Source organism: Lissotriton helveticus, chromosome 4_1, assembly GCF_964261635.1.
Source record: "Lissotriton helveticus chromosome 4_1, aLisHel1.1, whole genome shotgun sequence".
Taxonomy (NCBI): Eukaryota; Metazoa; Chordata; class Amphibia; order Caudata; family Salamandridae; genus Lissotriton; species Lissotriton helveticus.
Genome location: NC_136063.1, coordinates 859,395,971 through 859,415,275, shown reverse-complemented (window position 1 = coordinate 859,415,275; position 19,305 = coordinate 859,395,971).

Sequence of the window (19,305 nt, the reverse complement as noted above, 5' to 3'; positions counted from 1 at the left end):
CTAGGCATAGTATAACATAGTACAACATACTATAGAGTAGTGTGTATACCTTACCACCCCAAAATACATAAATGCATTTTGAAATTTTCAAATATACTGAAAAAAATTGCAGACATATATATATGGTATGCACTCAAGCTGTAGAAAAATGCCAAAGTAATCGCATTTGTATACATTATTGCTTATTTGGTATATGAGAATTACACATGAAATGGTGTCTTACAGAAAAAAGTTTCGAGACCATTCCATCACAGAATAAAATATCTTTATGAACATGCCAGCGGGCAGCTAATGTCTATAAGCTATCTAAAATTTAGAAACCTTAGTTCTATAAGAATAGTTCTTACTTTAAGCAGAAGATAGTGTCCCGAAAAATATGCAAAAATATTTGGGGCTGCTGGAAAAACTGCTGTCCGTGAACTGGAGCGAAAATGTTCATGTGACTTTATTTTTAAAGTTGAAGGCCGAATTCAGGGAACGCCGTGTGCGAGCTTGCTCAAAAGTCTCTATTTCTGTTCGGGTGAGAACATCATATCATTTAGGCTTTCGAAAAAACTGTCAACAGCTTCCTGGGAAAGTTCCACTAACTCGGAAATAGGTGTAATCATGCATTCTTGCGCATGATTGTCTCCATTGACATTCTGATTTGCATTACTGACAGAAGGTCGTACCTGTTCGATGCTGCTTTCATCTTGAACTTCACTACCCATCAATCGTAGTGGTGAAGCTTCCACGAATGCCGTCATCAGGATTGGTAGCCTTTGAGGGCAGCACAAAGCATGAACCTTGATCGGGCTCAACAATGTTTCTGCATCCATCGGCGCATCCGATTGTAGCGTCAGACAGGTGTCTAACACGCATTCTTCTCCGCATAGCAGACACCTCAATACAGGTAAAACACATCTTTGCCACATTGGTCGAAATGATAGACACCAAGTCATGTTCAGGTCTCTAAGCCGGGAGAGTCCCAGGATTTTTGATATCCGGTCCCGGTATCCAATGGCTAGGATTGTTTCTTCCCTTGTCGCAAGAGTTTTGTCTGTGACATGGGTTGCCATAACGAAAAATAAGGACTAAGAATAGGATTCCTGCAATTAGTCCCAGGATCAGGGGAAGTCCGCCAAAAATCGAAAGGACGAAATCTGGAAAAATACCCAGTATGGCTTTGAATGGTGTTAATGCCATCGAAAATACTGTCTTAAATACCTTTGAGACTCCATTGGTATCAGAAATATTTAAGATTTCATTCAGGATTTCCGCGAAATGTACGGGGGAATTAGTTGATAATAATGTATGTATCTCTGCAGTCGTCCTTGCGACTTGTAGATCATACGTTTCTTTTGATGACGAGAGCCTGGTAGGCGTCTGAAGAAGGACTGTTTTCATTCTGCTTAAAGTATCTATTCGAATAGAAGTAATTTTCAAATCGGGCCATGCCCTTGCCTCCCTGTCTGGGAAGGAGCTGGGGAACAATGTGCGTCCACAGCACTTGACCTTCGCAGTAGTAGTTACTAGATAAGGAGTCCCGGGCATAAGACTACAACATCTGCGGTCTACAATAAGAATGTAACTCCCATTATAGAGTCTTTGAAAGAATGGTTCTATTTCTGTTGCAGGTGCGCCTTGCTGGTGACATGAAAGGTTGTATGAATTCCCTTCACAGGCTCCATGCAAACTAATTCCGTTACACAGAAGTGTGCCACTCAGTGACATCGCACGATTGTTGCCACTAAGAAACACTTTCTGTCCTTTATTACTGACACATGCATGTGAATAGGGCAGGTTCCATGTTGTTTTAAGGTACCCCTTTCCCAATTTCTCGTACATGCCAGCCTGTATATATTTTTGGTAGTATTGAAACCTGAAGGTTGAGATTGGAATATTTATTATCCCATGTATTATCCATTCATTGACAGGTCGTTCTGACATTGTCATTGGTAATCTTCCCAGTTTTTCAATGCTCAAGATTGTATAATCAGCACCCTTTTGCGCCATACTGATTTGTCTATCAGTAAGGTTAAAGATTTGGAATAGTGACGTTGTGTTGATTAAACGCCAAGGCACATAGCCTGAACGCAGATTTTGTAACGTCCAGCCAAGCTGTACAATAGAACGCAATTGTGACTGACCGTGTTGTAATAGCAGTAAGTCTTGCGATAATATATCGATTGCTGACGACACAATGCTGTCCAAAGAAAAAATTCTGGAGGACAGAGTCATTAACCCATTGTCCACTACAGAAAGTGATTTTTCCAAATTAATACGGTCAATTTCCCGTATTCTCTCTGCTGTTTCAATTTGAGTAACCTTCCAGGCCTCATTGTATGCTGCATATACAGAGGCTGCTATGAAACGCTTTAGACGCTGTTTGCGTGGTCCCAAAGTGAAATCACGCAAGTCAGCACCATCAGTAAGTAAAGTTAGGTGTTGCTTAATTTCTGCCAGTGTGGAAGTTTGTAGCCATTGAAGGCATAATTTGCCCACACTGTAGGTGGTTATTATCCCTGGGTGATGTCTTTGAGGATATCTAGGGTCTGGCCTGGTCATTTTGAACCCCTGTGTTTTGTTCAGGAATCTGTCTTGACAGTTATTAGTATCTGTGGGCCAGATCAACCACTGTTTCCAATCAGGATGTGTTCTGTTTTGGTTTAATATATGGTTTACGTCTATCTCTTCACCTGTATCAGAGTTATTGCTAAACATTATTGGCTTTGGAATAGACGGTTTATTTAAATCTTTGATTTTAGCTAAGCCAAGACAGGTGGTCTGTTGAACAGTGTCATTTAAAAATATCATTTGTTCTGGGATCATGCAGGCTCTAAACAAAGCTTCTATACCCTGTACTTGCCATTCTTTTGTACCCCAAACACTTTTCAATTCAACATTTTTGTCCCAATAATCAAATCCAAAAGTATTCATTTGTTCAAAAAATGAGTCTGAATATAACAATTTTGTGTTGGTTATCATGGTTTTGGTTCCTGTCTTGTTCGACAATTTAAAATAAAATGTTTCAGCATTACTTGTGTTAAAACCTGAAAAATATGAATATTTGTCGTAAACGGTTCTTGAGCTCCCTTTTGGAGGTGTTGCACAATGTTCCCATTGATTATAATTTAAAACGTTTTTTAGGTTGTGCAGATCTATGTAAAAAAGTGGTTACCATAGTGGTTATAGCAATACATACTGTCATAATTTGTAGAACCCTGCAAATAATCATGTTTGGTAAATTTAGCAGACATTACTAAGTCAGACATCATATTATTAATGTTTTCGAAGTCCCAATCATCAGCAAATGAGTTTGGTTTTGCAAAGTCACTCAATGAGATCTTAATTTGGTGTGGATATTTCAGGATCTCGACCGGACCATAAATTTCATAGTCAGTGTTGTCCCAGGCTACCCCACCAGGTATCGGATTGGCTGTGAAGTTGGCTGAAGAAAGTTCTCTTTTCTCGACGTGTGAAGATGTGTGTGGTTTGAGGATCAAGTTGATTTTCTGACTTGCTGTGTCCATTTTAGCATATTTTCCCTCAATGAAGCGTCCCAAAGTTAGTATCATGATGAGCCAAAGTATGAGGATAAATGCACCAAAACCCACCCAAAATTCAATCCATGGAGAAATCAGATATGTTTCTTTCAGTTGTCTCAAAAGTTCCTTAGCTTTGTCTTTAAAGGTTTTTGATGATGGCTGTGTCTTTGATTCGCTGAAGCCCTCAGAGGAATCATCGAAGTTAATGAAGTAGCCGGATGCAGTTCTGTCAATTGTTCCAATTGGTTCAGGATTTCTGTTTCTTGCATTTTCACTTGGTACTTCATTATAGATTGGTGTGTCTCTGCTAAATGTTTTTATTTGGGTTTTCAGAGGTCTGAGTTCTATTGCATTGCTGCATAGTCCTTGTTGTTCTTCTGTAGGCGTTTCGAATGTGATGAGCCTCTTCGTTAGGACCTCTGTACTGGTAGCAAACCTTGGTGTTCTGCTACTTATTGGGAGTCCACTTGGCCTACTGTTTGTTATCGGCCACATGTTGTGGTTTTACCAGGTCGATAGATACAACTCGGTTCTCCTTTTCACCAGCAAGTGGCGGTAGTACAACTGATCTTGTCCCGTTGACAGACAAGACAGGAACTGCTTTTCTGTAAGAAGGCCCAAATTCCTTCTTTACCGTGATCTTTTCCCTGACTAGATCCCCGACTTTTGGAATCCAGACAGGTCTTGCTGGGACAGGTGGTGGTTCTTCAGTGGTTGTTGGCTGTTGTTTCAACTTTATGTTGCTCAGGTCTTTTCTTGTTTTGTTTAAGTCCTGCAAAATAGCCAAACGGTCTTTGATATCAAAGGTTTTTTCTTTCACCACTGAAGTCTGACTATCAATGTCAGAGATCATCATCCTAGTTCCAAATAATAATTCGTACGCACTGAATCCCTTCAGAGAATTTCTTGGCAAGTTATTGAGACTACGTTGGACACTTATTAGATGTTTGACCCACCCAGCTCCCGAACCTAATATCCTTTCCGCTATAGATTGCTTTATGCCTTGGTTTTTTCTTTACACCATCCCGTACCCTCAGGAAGGAAGTGAGAAGATTCCCGCTGGGCTATGCTCATTTGGTCATGTTTCCCCTCAGGCTTGAGGGCTAGAGTGGAGACAATGGTCAAACGTAGCATGCTCTTAGCGTATATGCCATTTAGACTCGCAAATCTTTGTATAACAGTCCGGACGTCAGCCGAGTGCTGGTGATCTACATTATAAGTGGAACTAGCCTGTATATGTTAATCGCAACCCTTCCTTTTTACTCCTGATTTTTTCTGGAGTAGAACGACGAGGTATTAAACTGTTTCTTTCCCCACTGCGATCTCTGTTGCAGTTTGGGCAGTTTTTTACAAACATGGTATGACGCAGGCTCATGCCTGGCCACCAGTACCTTGATTGTAATTCTTCCAGAGAATCTTTTAGTTTAAGGTGTCTGAGACCCTCGCCCATATGTGCGTCTGCGATTAACAAGTTTCTCCTGTCCATGTTTGGAATCACCCTATCCCCCACTCCAGGGATTCGAGCAAAAGGGACGGAGTTTGCATCGATTATGTATGTATAATTGAGTGGATAGTTGATCGGTAACGCTGAGCAGTCGCCTTTCGATGACGTTTTCACCGCCAGCACTGTTTCACCGTCAATGTATTTTAATGTACGCTTTTTTCGAACTACGGGAGCCGATTTAGTGGCTGGCGCTGCGGCTGTTTCAGCCAATGAATTCCCTACAACGTGAACTCCATCACGCTGATGACTCAGTGAGTGAGTCACGTGAGTCTTTGGTAGTTCTTTTGTAAAAGAGCTATTTGTTCCCAGAGCAGTTTCTGCTTTATTGGTGCATCTGTGTCATCTTTGTAACCTTTTTGAATCCATGTCTTCAAATCGCTGTTATATGATTTGACGCAGTAATATGAATCTGACACTATAAGTGTCGGGAATTCGCGATCCGCATTATCTAGCGCCATTTTTAAAGCTAATATTTCAGTTTGTTGTTCTGAATTACTTTCTACTGAGTGTGTCTTTGTTAATAGAGGTTTTAGTTTACCTCCGCGCCACACTTCTTTTGTAATCTCACATGTGGGGTTGTATGCTTGTTCTCCCCAAACGGAGGGTTGAGCATGTCCGTCTGTATAGATTACACAGGCGTAATGTCGTAAAGGCAGAATGTCGATTGGCAGAGGATATGTTTCTTCATATTCTAGATTTTTTAATTCTTCTAGTTCTGGATCAAAGTAGTAGTATACTTTGTCCGTTGTGATAGAATTCACCCATTGTATCCATTCCGGATTCAATGCTGTTGTTGGTAAATTCCACGGTGTTGTTAGTGCCTCAAAGGCTGATTTTGCTGTTCTGACTGTGATATGTCTACCGTCCGCTTGATCTTTCTCTCTAGCTATTGCGGTTTGAACTGCATGAACAATTTTTTCTTTGTTGCTGAATTTCTGTTCAGCTTCTGTGTACAAGTGTGATCTGAACGTAATTGGTACCTTTTCCCCCTCATTAGAGGTCAGGTATGTGAATCCGCATCTCCCTGGGATGACTCGAATCACAAGATTGCGTGTGTTATCACGTGTTTCTAATTTTGTTTTAATTAGCATGTCTGTTTGTAAGGATCTCAGAATTTCTGTGTGTATTTGAGTCCAATTGGATTTTTTAAAATCTGGTTTAATTAGATCATAAAGGGGTTTGACCCTTTCTGCGTAATTTGCAATGTATGTTCTTCCGAAATTTAGGAAGCCTAGAATCGACTGTAGGTTTTTTAGTGTTCTAAGTGCTTGGAGTACGGCACATTTCTCTAGGAAATTGTCAGCCAGGCTTTTGCCTTCGCTTGATAATTCATATCCTAAGAACAGGACTGTCAGATGGGCAATTCTGGATTTTTTAAAGTTGAATTTGTAACCCTCTGCAGCGAACCCAAGTATTATGGTGTTCACTCTTTTCAAGTGAGTCTCCAAGTCATCATCTGTTAAGTAAATGTCATCGACATAAGATAATGCTTCATCATCATATAGTTGTAGTAATTCTGTTACTCTCGCTGAGAATACCCCCGGACTGTTCTTGTACCCCTGGGCTAACCGACAGAATTGTTTTTGAGTGCCATTTACTGAGAATGCAGTTAAATATCTGCTCTCTGGTGCTATGTTTTGACAAAAGAATCCATTAGAGATGTCTAAGGTTGTTTTGTATTTTTTGCGCACTATGTTATTCATTAGTGCAGCACTGTGTGAGTTTTGCACTGCAAAAGTTTTGCAACATGTGTTAAGGTGTCGGTAATCCAAAACTAGACGATATGAATTGTCTGGTTTGGAGACCGGAAACAAAGGGTTGTTCATTTGTGAGGTGCAAGTTTCAATCACCCCCTGGTATTCTAGCTGATCTAGTATTTCATTTACCTGTTTTTTAGCTTCTTGCTTAATTGGGTACTGCCTTTGTGCAGTAGGTTGTGATTTTAACTGGATTTTGTGAGGAGGAGAATCCTCATCCCATCCTACATGATTTTTATATAAAGCAGGTGCTAGAGCCACTGCCCACTTTCTAGCAAGTGTGTATTTTTTATGAATTGGAATTTGATTTGAGAAGGCAGGCATAATTACTTCTTCGCCATGAGGGCACTCCCTGACAAACTCTGGTGGCCAGTCTTTTTCAGCTAGAAGGATGTCATAACCCTTGGAGAGGTTATCCCAAAATAGTCCCCTTATTTTCCTAGTCTTATCTCCCTCTATACGTAATGTTATCTCGTATATCTTGTGAGGTTTGCTAACCCTGGTGTCTGCAGTTTCCACTTGAAGATATTCATTCGTGTCCACTGTCTCCAGATGATTCATAAGGACTTTGCGAGCTATGCTCACTTCTGCTGCGCTGTCTAGCATTGTCTGAGCCCACTCTCCGTTTTTCAGTTGTGGCCTCAGTATTCTCGGCATTGTTAACTACCTTGATACTGGCTACCTTCTTTTTTGGAAATTGTAATTTCTTTTTTAGTTGAGCAGGTTCCTTGTCTTTGGACTTGGCGTGCTCTTCTCTTTGTTCTGATCGTCCTCTTCTTTCCGATTTCTGCGAGGAAGTCTGAAAAGATTGAGAGGGACGCGTATCAATGTCTTGATATCTATCAGGTTTTTTTATATTATCCCTATTTCTAAGGTTATATCTTTTCCCAGAGGGGTCACTCTGGGGTGACCTGTGTCTTTGGTTCGGAGATTTCTCTCTTCGCCTAGGAGACCTTCCTCTGGACTGGAATTTCTTTTCTTTAGGATTGGATTGTTTGTTTCCATCCCAGTTCTTTTTTGGTGAATTATTATTAAAAAATATTTTTTCTGGACTTTCAGTCAGTTGCGGTTTTACTGGTATTCCACCTAAACTATCTCTACCTAGTTCCTCATAGGATTTTTCTATGATTCTGGCAATTTCAGCTGGTTGGTCTGCTATATCTGTCTCTTTTAACCTCTGGCGGATCACCACGTTGGCTGCTTCACCTTTTATGTTGGCTAATAATATAGCCGAGACCTGCTTGAAGTCTTTCAGTAATTTCATACCAAGAGTTAAAGCGGGCTCTGGACCGTATTCGTCTTGAATTTGTTTTAGCACATCTGGTATCACCGAAATGGATGGAACACCGTGCGTTTTTGTGTAGATGGAAGCAAAGACTGTACCCCAAGTGTCACAGTCCTCTATGTGTGGTGCGATTCCCATTGGGAGACAGATAGTCAGAATCCTGTGTTTTTCTAGCGGGGTGGTGTCAGGAAACACCGCCTCTATTTGGGTAATTTTCTGTGCCAACCAATCAATCAATCAATCATTGACACTTATAAAGCGCGCTACCTACCCGTAGGGTCTCAAGGCGCTGGGGGGGGGGGGGTGCCGCTACTGCTCGAACAGCCAGGTCTTCAGCTTCTTCCTGAAGGAGAGGTGGTCTTGGGTCAGGCGCAGGTCGGTCGGGAGGGAGTTCCAGGTCTTGGCGGCCAGGTAGGAGAATGGTATTTGTTCCCGTTTAGCCGGTACTTTACCTAGGCAGGATTGGATGTTCTGTGGTGTAATTTTATTTGTGTTCCCCTGGTGAGGGGTCAGCTGTGGAAGTTTAATCGCTGGCTGAATTGTTGAAGTCCGCATCACATACTGAACTAATTGTCTATGAATTTTTATTAATTGTTTTAGCTGTGTTAACAGCTCTGCTGCAGACATCCCATTGATGTCTGGATGTGGTGTGTATCCGGCTAGGACAGGCCACGTTGCTCCTGGTCTACCTAAAGGACCGAGCCTGGTGATGTGATTATTATGTTTTAGGGCGCCATCAAATAAGAGCAAATGCTCTTGGAATTTGAGTGGTACTTCCACCTCCTCGAAAGGAGTGTACTCATTAGGATGTTCCTCTATTTTGTAATAGTGGAAGTACTTTGTTACAGCATTTGCTGCTGGAAAATGTATCCATGAATAATATACCTCTGTCTGCCGATATTCGTGTGCCTCAATTTTGAATATGACTGTGCCACCTCTAGGTGTCAGTCCATTTTCTATAAGTTTCAAGGTTATAGATTTTCTTTTAATGACCAGGATGAGTATTATATCCGGGTCTGCATTTTGTAGTGCAGTATCAGCTTCTGCTATGTCAGCTGCTAATCTAACTGCCTCTCTTTCTTCATCACTTTCTGACATTTTACTGTCCTGAAGGTTATTTTGTTTGTTTGCAGATCAGGTTTCTTATGGAAACAAAGATTAGATGCACAATATTTTGGAACTGTTTATCCTTCAACGTTGACTATACCAAGAACCATACATAGGAGTTCCCTCCTGCGAGGTCTGGCGGATATAACCTTTCACCCACTCCAGACGTCTTTGGAGTATTTGGGAAAAGGGGTCTGAGTGAGAAAGCACGACTGAGTTACTCTAAATGTCTTACGTTAGTTTTATCGCCCTTTCCAAACGCGTTGGGCGCCATGTAGTGTAGTTCCTATCTTCCCAATAGGCTCTGCGCATTGGAATAATACCTACAGCAGTAAAGGCCTAGGCCAGACGTTAACTAGGTCTACTACTGTCGATACTAGACTTAAAGTTTTGGGTTTGCCAGCGTAGCTCAGAGTTCACTAGAAACTTTCTCGAATGTTCAAGGAGGAATTAACTTCCCTGATTAGACAAGAAGGGATTTAGTTTCTGACAACCATAGAACATGACAACTTTGCTCTCCCTTAATCAAGAGTCAATCTCGAGAGTCGTGTGAACAAAAGGCAAATTATTTTACTCAGTCAGTACGTGCATTCTTAGTCTCATCAGAATGTAGAGAAAAGGAAGAGACGGGCGTGTTCAATAAAAAGGTGTTATTTATTGATCAGTCTCTTTTCTCATACAAGAGAAATGGATCGATATTATTGCAATACTTATAGTTAAGTAAAGTGCATACATTAAAAGCAATAGTATAAAATAATACTGTAAAAACATTGATATGGTTTCTAAGCCATAAGATGTTTTAAAATGAATAAAATATATTATATACACATATACATTTGACTAAACGTACTCAACTGGTGTTTTTAGATACGCCTACCCCGTGTACCTGACCTAAGTCTAATACGTGGGCGGGAATAGATAGTTACAGTTTAAGTTAAGTTTGTTTTTGCCAAGTGAATAACTAAAGAATTCTCTGTGAGGGGTTATTCAGTTCTGTACCTGGAATTTAGGATGAATGAGGAATGGTATCTCTCTCTCTGGTCTCGATATTCCAGGCTGCCTGCGAGGGCTACCCGGAAACGCCGGTGCTGGATTCTCGGCAGGAGAAAGCAGCGCGTCTCTCAGCGTGTCAGAAAGGCGGGGCTGCGCCAGCGGGGTCTGCTCTGCTCTTCGCTTCGGCAAGTATGGCTGCTCCGTCTCGTCACCACGCGTGTGTTTGCATATGGCAAGAGCGGTAATATTTATACCTTTAAGGTGCCGAGATTGACGTATGGATGGACATAGATACGTCAATAAAGATGTCATACGACTTGCTCGTTAGCACATTCTTTTACTAAAGTTCTCGGTGAAATCAAAACAATGGCCGCAGGGTTTTGCCCAGGTTGTCATAGGTTTGATTTGTTATGAGAACTCCGTATGCCTTATCAGGGGCTGGAGGAATATCGCTTGTCTAATTAGATCGCAAGTGTTATGACCTAATCAGATAACACGTTCCTGTGCCGTAGTGTGACTGCGTCAGATAACGGTATCTGCATCATGGGGGTTTTCTGCCTCATGGGCTGACTGCTAGTTAACTTGTTGGTTTGTTTAACTAGAATAGGGTCAGGAATAGGGGGATCGATTCAGAACCTATAGGAATACATGACAACCTTGGACTCAAAACTACAAATTGCTTACGTATATATTTGCAAAAAGTATTCATTGAGTGCTACACGGCGGGTATATTGATTACGGGAGAGTCCGGCAATTTAGCCACTTGAAAATGGGCAAAAGGAAGCTAACGGATCAGGCAGGGGGGGCAGTTGTTGGTTCGGGGGGTAGCTAAGAAAAAAAGGATCAGGCAAAAAATTCTTGTGTGTCCCATGCATTGGATAGAATTAACAACTTAGTGGATGATTGTGAAGGTGTTTTATCCAAAGACCCTATTTCTGTCTCTAACAGTGCTATAGACAACAACTCTATTCTTGACAAACATCCTAATAACTCAGCAAATATACCCCAAATGTTCAAAAAATCGCTGTTAAAAACAGTTGGGAAAGAAAGGAAACAAGGGTCTCTTGATTTACTTGAACCTATTATGACCTCATGCTCAAACCGCTTCTCTGTGTTAGCTGAGTCATTAGACTCCATAATAAAATTTGAACCCGAGCAACCAGTAATAGATACTCGCTCTCCCCCAGAAAGCATAGAGGCAATGAGTGCTTTGGGTATTAGCCAAAATATCGGTCAAATTATTGTATCTTTCAAAACTGAATTAGGGGAAGTGAGGTAATTAATTGCAGAACTCGTATCTATAGTAAATAATGTGATCAAGAATCCTACACTAGATATTGTCAATGACTCCCCGCATAGGGAGTCACTTTCTCAGCTAAAACCGGTACCCCTAAGCCCTAGACGCACAGAGATAGCTTCCTTGTTAGCTCCTTCCCTCTTCAGCAAGGAAATACTAATATGCAAGGGGCAAAAAGTATGATTAGCTCAAATCATCAGCACACATGTGGGAAAGCTGGGTTGCAACCAACAAAGGGAAACCAATCCACATTGCTATGTAGTAACCCTGGCTACAAGAGGCCCCAAACAATAAACACAACTCAGCTCTCAACAGGAGAAATACACCCTAAAGTTTTTATGGTCAATGTGCCAAAATCACAAAAGTGGGAAGACGAGGGTTCCCTCACAAACAAGGTCACCCATTGGATTCCTTATATCAGAGGGTGTCGGTCAGTGATCAGAGAAGACATATTAAGGGCTAAGAGACAAGTGTTGAGGGACAAATCTACTGACATTGTAGAGCTTACCCTTATTAATCATCATATAGCGGAGGGTCTTTTGACATTGGACTTTAGAACTATTTCGCCAGCTAACTCCACTATTCAATTTAAGCGATTTTCCCCATATGCAGCTGGTAGGAAGAATGATCTTGCTATTGATTCCACTAGGGGAGGGTGTTCATCTCTGGACACCAATGATTGACTGGCAGCCGCTGACGGTTTGGCCAGTTGAATCATTGTGGTTCAGTAATACAGTGTGATTTACCCATCTTTTCACAGGAGGATACCACCACCCCTCCTACTAGTACGGAAGCCAATGAATTTAGAGGGGGGTTAAGTTCAATATTATGTCCATTAGATCTACCACCTGCCCTACCAGTCGGTCTAAAGCTGATTTCCTGGAACATAGCAGGGGTACGTAGTAAACTGCTACTCCCAGACTGGAATGGACTCATAGAAAATCATGACATATGTATCTTTCAAGAAACTGGGAACCTCATACCACTGCATAAGACAAGTTACTCCTGCTTTTTTATTCCTGCTACAATGATAGGGCGGGGTCGCCCGTCAGGGGGTCTCATGACCTGGGTTAGTATTGCTCTAAATTTCAGGATTGTCAATCATCCTTGCTCTACTCCCGACCTAATGAGGCTAACACTAAGGGGACCAAAGGGAGGGAATCCTGTTGAGATACTTAATGTTTATGTAAGAGGGACTAGGGGAGGTTCTAAATCTCCAGTTGTTACTGCTTTAGGTGAGGAATTATTGTCCTGTCCCCCTAATTCATATATCCTAGTGGCAGGAGATTTGAACTGCATGTTCGAACCCCTGGCTCTAGATGATCCTCTGAGAGTGGAACAGGATGATGCTTGTTGGGGCATCCCAGGTTTGACCATACCTCCAGTGAGAAGATGGTCACCATTGATAATCCAGCTTAACTCTTTAACCTTGGAATTTGGCCTAAGGGTAGCCAACGGACAAACCCCATCTGATCCTCTTGGAGCAAACATTTTTAACAGGGTTGCCTGTCCAAGTAGAATTGATTATATATTGGCTGATAGAAGATTATGGAAAAGTATAGTGGATATGGCCGTTGTACCCTCCACGGAAAGCGACCATAACCCTTTGTGTCTCTCCCGACGAAATATTTGGCAGAAAGGGGTGAGACATATAGAACCGGCAATTAATATGCTTACAAAAGAAGTTGTTCCATCGAACTGTAGGAGGTTTGTTAAATGGCCCAAAATTATAGTTAGTGAGTTTAAAATGCATGCAATAGCGGAAGTTCTGGCTGCACAAACTATAAAAATGAAGGAAGTATGTTTAGCGGAGGATGAGCCAACTCATCCCGAGAACATCTATGTAGAAACTTTAGAACAGATATGGTCATTCTTCCTTTCGACTGCACCAACGTCCAAGAAAGCTATTCGCTTTCGATCATCTTTGGACTCTTGGTTCAACAGGGAGTGCCAACTAAAAAAGAACCTACTAATACTCGCTATCAAAAAACGTGATATCTCTGAGGTTCGCAAAGCAAGAAAGGCTTACAGCCGAGCCCAAATCATTGCAAAGAAGGCTTGGGAGGAACAGCATTGGTCCGAACTAAAGGCTGCCTGCTTGTCTAAGGATAGCAACCTGTTTTGGAAAATAACAAGGAATACAATCAGTCAGGATACCGAAACCATTCCCAATCACATTACTGATCAAGATTGGTTTGATCATTTTACTAAACTATATGTGGGAGACCAGGATTCTGCCTTTGGCAAACCACTTAGTCGCCCCATGCTCCAAGGAAATCATGACTCTTTTATGCACATTACAGAACAGGAGGTAGATGCAGCTATAAACAAGATTGTCCCGACGAAGGCCCCCGGCCAAGATGGACTCCCAGGAGACCTATTCCTTGCCAACCCACAAAAATGGGCTTGCTTTTTCACTCCCATGATAAATGTGCTACTCAAGGGGTCACCTGTTCCTTCTTCTTGGAAGGGAGCGGAAGTCATTCCGATTTTCAAGAAGGGTGACAGGGAGGACCCAGACAACTACCGACCTATTAGTTTAATAGATGTCGGACACAAGTTGGTTGGCAGGGTCCTGCTAGAAAGAATCCTAACCTGGGTGGATAAAAATGAAATTTTATCTCATTTCCAAGCAGGGTTTAGGGCCCATATTAGCATGATTGACCAAGTTTTTAGGTTGCTTTTATTGTATTGGAAGGTGGTCACTATTGGCAAGGGTAGCCTTTACCTTGCCTTTATTGACCTGAAGACGACCTTTGACCTGATCCCACGAGACCGTCTTTGGTTGGTACTGTCAGAGCTGGGGGTCCCAAGGTATGTTCTTGACCTATTGATTCGCATGCATGACAGGAACTATGCCAGAGTAAGGTGGGGCAAACAGAACCAAAGGATTGACAAAATACCTCTTAACAGGGGAGTCCGGCAGGGCTGTGTGTTGGCTCCCACCCTCTTTTCTCTATTCGTGAACGGAGTGGTATCTTTTTTACTTGAAATTAGCACCGATGCACCAGCCCTGGCGGGTGAAAAGGCCCCAGCTTTGCTCTTTGCGGACGATACCCTGTTAATTTCGAAAAACCAAGCAGGGCTACAAAAGTTGCTTAATAGATTTTTGACTTTTGCAACTTGAGGGACTTGTCAATAAATACTTCCAAGACCAAACTCCTCTCTCTTAACCCCAGCAGGCCCTCAAAGTCACATATCACTCTGCAAGGGACACCGCTAGAGCTTGTAAATACCTTCAACTATTTAGGAATCCAGATATCAGATATATTAACCACTTGGCTGCTAAGGGGTGTGCATGTAGGTCCATTGACTTTCCATTGAAATCAATGGAAACTCCATGACGAGTTACCCTTGTCATTAGCACTGAAGGGGTTAAGGTGGTAACCCCACACAGACAAGATGTTTCTAAAATACAAACAGATTGTTGGTATACTTGGTAAAGAACATCGCTCCTCAATCACTAGGCCAATTGCCACTGTTTTAGCTATTTACGCGGCAAAGGCCTTGGGCTCAGCACTTTATGGTTCTGTACTATGGGGCTTCGAAAGAGTAGATTCCATGGTCAAAGCTGAACACAAATTCTTTAGAGAAATGGTAACACTTCCAAAGGGAACCCCCCGTATGCCTTTATTGAGTGATCTGCGTAGGCGCTCCCTTAAAGATTTGGTCATCCTACGTCCGCTCTTATTTTGGGCTCGTTTGTGGCGCACTCCCGAACTATCTAAGTATGCTGCTGGCATCAAGGAAGTGATGGACATGGAAGGCTCAAACAGAATCAGCTGGCTGTGCAAAATTAAGAAATACCTGTTACAGTTAGGTTTTAAAGAAGCATGGGAGCAGGGGTCCCCACTGAGTAAATCTGATCTGAAGAGAGCATATTGGGCTTGGATTGAAATGCAGGACGACAATAACCCTAATCTGGGTAGGTTGACTAATGAATTTAGCTTATTCAAACAGGCTCCTAGCCTGCAACCTTATCTTGACCTTATCCAAAAACCCAGGGATAGGGTGCTATATATACAATTTAGACTGGGTACGCTCCCGATTCGAGAATACACCTCTAAATGGAAATCTCCAGGTCAGACACTATCTTCTTGTAAGTACTGTGATGGAGTGTTAGAAAGCATCCCACACTTTATGTTTGCCTGCCCAGCTTATAACAAATCAAGATGGCTGAAACCAACCTGCAGGCTGATAGGAATTAGAGATTATCCGACAGTCCTTAGAGTCATACAGTCTGATAATACCACAGTCATTGTGTGAGGGGTGGCGAAGTTTCTTGGCTGGGCATGGTACATTAGAACAAAAAACTTTAACTAGGTTTTTGTATGTTTTAAGTGCATTTTAGCCAAAAGCTCCTAAGATTTAATATGTTCTTAAACTTTTAATATTTATTGCAATTTTATGTTACAATGAACAGGTGGGAATTTTCAGGAATGTCTGTTATGTATTCTTAATTCTTATTTAAAAGCAAATACTTTTATAAATTGTACAGTCATTAACACCTACGATGCTTTTATGATAAATTTTTATCGAAATAAAGCTTTGAATTGAGAAATTAAAATATTACTATATGAACTCTACTCCCCTTACCCAATGCATTCACTTTTCCACAGTTGACAGAAATTGAGTGAAAATACACATTTCCTGCTACCAGTACAGGTGCTTTGCCCAGTGTTTGCTGGATTGAACTAATTTTACAATCTGACTCACCCAGAATAGTAAATGTGACCCCTCTCAATGTATTCCCTTCCTTTCAGTCCTCGGTGAATTTCAGTTAGAATAGTTAATTTAAACCCCTTAGTCAAAATATGTACTTTTCTCTGTTTAATGGATTGAAGTTAGATTAGAAAATGTACCTCACTGCCTCCTAATTTATACTTTCTCCAATATTTATTATACTAAAGTTAGAATAATACATCTAACCCATCCCCAATTGTAACTTTTGTGCTAATGTATGTTAGATTGGTGTTAGAATAGTAAATTTGCCCCCCCATAATATTTACAATGTTGCTAATGCCTGTAAAACTAGAGTTATAATAGGTGATTAGACCCCTATCCGGTTGCTCTTTAACTAATTGTTATTGAATTTGAGTTAGTATGGAAAATTTGACTTCTACATGTGTGCATTTTCCAAAACATTAGTTGTTTTGGATTTAGGATAGCAAATTTAATCCTTACCAAACTCATTATATTTTTAATTAAGATTGTGGGATAGTATATACAGTGGTGTGTTTCAATTGTTTAGTTGTTACTGTTTTTAAACTGAAGTTACTATGGGCCTAATTAGGATGTAAATTGGAGTTTCCTCCAATAGACATCCATGCCATTTCAAAACCAACCGACCTGGTGGTCCAAAACTGCAATTACAATGCAACCGCACATAGTGCGGTTGCAGATTCCCATATCTCTATGGCAGCTTTCAAAGCAGTTGGAAACAAGCTGCAGCACAAGCTCCAATAGAGAAATAGTAGTCACTGTAAATCTCTGCACCATGGGCCTGCCACATGCTGCAGGGATTTACAGGGTGGTACTATATGTGCCCCCTCAGCCCCCAAACGCTGAATTGGCACCCCAAGATTCTTTCAGTTGCTTACAGAAAGGCCGACATGAAAAGCCTGCCCAAAACCAATAGCATAATCCTGATGGCGGAAATGCTGTCTGCATGGGATTATGGTGGCAGTTCTGATTAGACAACCAGAATGCTCGGCCGGTTTGAATTCCGACCGCCGTAATGGTAATAGAGCGGTCGGAATTCCAACCAAGGATTTCGGTTGTAAAGCCTCCAACCTGCAGTCGGAGGCTTTCTGAACCACATTCTAAATTAGGGCCTCAATATTTTTATTTAAAGATGTATTTTGCATAAATTATCCTGAGGGCATTTTATTTTAATGTATGAATTTTGAGAATAATTTAATTTCTCTTATATTATTTGTGCTTTTTTAATATTGTTTTATATTTTTGTTGTGTGTTAAATTAGCTGATGAATATTCCTTTTAGTAATGTATTTTTAATCCTTAAATACTTTTATAATCATACTGTGTTCATGAATTCTTTAAAACTAACATGTATTATATAGGCCTGAGTGCTGTAGTTTAAATGAATAATATACAATTTAAGAATGATTTTTTTAAGCATCATAAATATAATGTAATATTTAATAGATTTTTGTATCATTTGTTAGTTATTTTAAAGATACATACATTTGTATGTAATACATTTTTTAAATGTTATTTATTTATAGGTACAATAATGGCAATTCGATTAAAATGTATATCGTTTTCCTAAGTAATACCAAAATGTTGGTTTACAATATTTTTCTAGTCAATCTGCAGGTATGATAATTGCATAATATGAATTTAAAGTTAATATTTTGGATCTCAATATGTTCTCCTCAATATTTTTATTGCAATATTTGGGTGGTCGGTATTCCGTCAAACAGCCATGTCAGTACAAGTATTCATGCTCCCTCGAGACAATTCATCTGAAATGTCTTCAAAGCTTAGAGAGCCTCCACATGACCACTTAAACTTGTCCATATTCATTCTAAGTGAACACCTATGAGCAGACTCTAATTAAACGTCCATGTGACTTACTTTTTTGTGACATATAATTTTTACTGAATACCACATTGTAAGTTTTATTCTCAGGAAAGCTGACAGAGAAAGTGACATCAATGACATCACATGTATAGGAAACAGCTATGCCATGCTAATTTTCTGAGTAAAATACAGTTTTCGTCTCACTTAATTTGCTCTGATATTTTTCTATTCTTGTAAAATATAATACGCTTTCGGCTCAGGGTTGTATGGATGCACTCAAACATGACTTCTCTAAGTGTTATGAAGACGGGCATTACCTGCTCCTCTTCCTTCTGTAAACTACAAGTGAAAGTATTGTCAGAGGCAAGAATTATGGTCAATTACTCAAGTGTTGATCATGATATTTTGGGCAGCGTGGTGTAGCACTTATTGCTTCCTCAAAGAGTTCTGGAGCTTTGCCCTCTTGTTCAAATGCCAATCATGCTGTTTTTGCAGGCTGAGCATGCCCTATGCTCTCTTACGCAATGGGGGTGACAGTTTAGGGGCTGCATCATACTGGAATCTACCTAATAATTGACCTTATATTGTAGGCCCCCACTCTCAGTCAAATTGAGCTGCATAATCATGACCTGCCTTGGAAGACAATGCCACTGTTCCTGGCTGTAAGCACCATTGTTCAGTGGCCATCACTGACATGTGCATGAGTGTGCATGTTTGTGTGATTGTGTGTGAGGTTGGATGAGAGAGACTACCTCTGAGTGTAGCTGTCTTTCATTGTGCATGTTAGTGTGTACGCATGCATTAGTTTTGTGAATATCTGGATGCACAGATGCATTCCATTGTGGGGAGATGTTCATGCGTGTGGATGTTTGTTCATCCTAGTCAGAACTTGCCATCTTTTCTTGCCCACTATCCATGGAATGTGCTACTTGCAACACAAGGCATTCAGTGGCACTCACCAGTGGTTTCCTGTGACCACTTACTTCTGCTGTGTGGTTATATCCACTCCTCTGCATCTGAATGCTATCATCTTTGGAAAATGATGCCAAATCAACAAGACCACCCCGGCACACAGTACATCCTTTTGGCAAATTAGCATTGTGGGCATTCTTAACCTTATGGTTGCAATGGTTTTTTTTGTTACCATCATAGACATGATGGTGGCTGTAAGAAATTGGGGTATTAGTTGAGTGGGGTGAGTACTCACCTCAAATAATAACCACACTTGTTAAGGTGAACCTCGAAATTTACTAAATTAACCTGAGCTCAACCTCCTGGTTGCTATAGAAC